General features: G+C 31.5%; 1 protein-coding gene across 1 annotated transcript in view; it reads left to right on the top strand.

The window, feature by feature from the left end:
- Positions 1 to 1,586: 1,586 nt before the first annotated feature.
- LOC117113500 (neuronal acetylcholine receptor subunit alpha-9-like) overlaps positions 1,587 to 2,366 on the top strand; it is a 5,677-nt gene continuing 4,897 nt past the window's right edge. Inside the window, exon 1 of the mRNA XM_033256851.1 lies at positions 1,587 to 1,670. The gene's annotated coding sequence lies outside the window, so the exon portion shown is untranslated. The remainder of the gene's footprint in view (positions 1,671 to 2,366) is intronic.

A 2,366-nucleotide genomic window follows, 5' to 3' on the forward strand; every position in this document is an offset into this window, starting at 1 on the left:
TATAAATGAACGAACGAACGAACGAATGAATGAATGAATGAATGAAAGGAGTTAATTAGCTCAGTAGTTAAGATGCTTGCCTTCTAATCCCAATGTCCTGGGTTCAATCCCTGTTATAGCAGGAATTTTTCTCACGACTGAAAACAACTACACTCACAAAGCCTTCTAAGAGATTTCGATGCATCACATTATTTCATTTATTTAAAGAGGGCCCTTGACTTATTCTGTCAACTTTTCAGTTGCTTGATTGTGGATATTACAAAAGTAGAAAATGTTATCTAAAGTTTCAATACCTGAGACATGACTGTCATTATTGTTATTTCATTTTTATGTATCGGCATTTCTTGTGTGTTTATTTATACTATATTTTCAAGTTCTTTATATTTTTGCTATGGTTATTATAGATAAAAAAAACCGCTTTACTAGTTAGTAGTGATTCATATGCATATTGCTATTGTATACATTTTGAACGTTATAGTGCACACAATGACGTGACCGTAGCCTTATAATAATAATAATAATAATAATAATAATAATAATAATAATAATAATAATAATAATAATAATAATAATAATATGCCTATATTAGTTGTTTAATGTAGGTTTTTCTTATTCAATTGGCATTTTATTTTTCCTTTTTGTGTTTCTTGTTTATTGTATTTGCATGTATGCTTATAGGTTTGCACTCTGGGATTGATGTGAGTCTTTATATTGAAATAAATAAAAAATGAAAAAAAAAATACGCCATAGATTCAGTGGCGTAATAGGTATGAGCGTTCACTGCCAAAAGCCAGGGCCCCCAAAACATAGGGCTCCCGGCATATCTATCAGTTTTGCTTAGGGCCCAAGGATGTTCCTCAGTATTACCTTGGCTTTTATAATGAGCAAAATGTATAAAAAATACACCTTGAAAAAGCCAACAACGCCTAAGAGGGCGAGGATTGTTTCTGTCATTACGCATACCCAGCCCCAAGGTTATGACTTGTAAAATCGGTACGTTATACCCAGTCGCATCTCTCAAGTCTGAACATAACTAAATTGAATCGCAGGTGGTCATATCTTGTGTACACAAACTATTATGTTAGAGAAGTGTTTATATTTATTGATAAGGACTTCGTATCTGAAATAAAGAGAACTGAATTGAATCGAAGTACGACATACTTGTTTATTTTTGAAGGTTTATAATATTTGACCAAGTACTTGTGATAAACCACAGAGTCCTATACACATTTTTTTGCTGTTTCAAACAATCGACGAAATCAATTCAAAATACATATTTGTTTGTCTTGTATTTTATAGATATTTGATATCTTTCAATGTTTCTTGGTAAATTCTGTAATGTAAATTTTGAAAAACGAGTTTAATGTATTTACAATTATATATTCTACACCTGTATAACTTTTTATGGAGTATTGTTTTGTTTTTTTTATATCTTTCATATAATGGCAAATTCACTAAAATCATCTTACTCAATCAATCACTATGAGCCAAAATGAAATATATTTTCTTGTGTCATAGTAAACGGAGTTATTGTTTTAAAAAACAATGAGTCTCTCGTAACGGAGATGATTGTAAACAGCATTGGACCACCGACAAGTCGACCTGTACTCGATGTGTCTTCAATAGTGAATGTAACAGTATCATTTGTGTTAACCCAAATTATTGAGTTGGTCAGTTTGATTAAATTCAAAAATAACACACACACACATACACCCCCTCCCCCCACACACACATCGAATGCACAAATTATACGTATACCTTGACATAATAGACATAAAGAAGGCTTTATTTCGAATATTTCTAGCACTCTTGCTCTTCCTTAGCTATAACACGTATAATAAAAAAAAGTTTTTTTAATCATACGTGTTATCGCTGAGAAAGAGCATAGAAGTGCTCGAATTATTAGAATTAAAAACTCGTACGTATACATATTAAACATGCGTTAAATAAGAGGAATCTGCAATTGTGAAAAATGTGACCCAACTTCTCATCTCTCATCAACATTAAAACCACATCACCTTAAGTCCTAACGCTTATCTACAAACTCAGAAAGGCAAAGTTGACGTCTTATAGGGGCATTATTTTATTTGGCACAAATATTTCGTCTTGTCATCAGGACTTTCTCAACGTGAATGTATATATATATATATATATATATATATATATATGAAGAAGGCGTGTCAACGTGTGTTTCGAAACATATGTAAAATATAATATAACGTAACAGTAAAGAAACTCAAATACGTAAGATGTTGACTTTAGAAACACTAAAATTTATTAGGCGAATATTTCGGCTACTCCTGTAGTCTTTGTCAACGCTTGACATAAGGTTCTGCAAAGACGAAACTATCTTAGCAATATACAAT

Source organism: Anneissia japonica, unplaced genomic scaffold, assembly GCF_011630105.1.
Source record: "Anneissia japonica isolate Jap-2015-1 unplaced genomic scaffold, ASM1163010v1 scaffold493_len2256704_cov171, whole genome shotgun sequence".
Taxonomy (NCBI): domain Eukaryota; kingdom Metazoa; phylum Echinodermata; class Crinoidea; order Comatulida; family Comatulidae; genus Anneissia; species Anneissia japonica.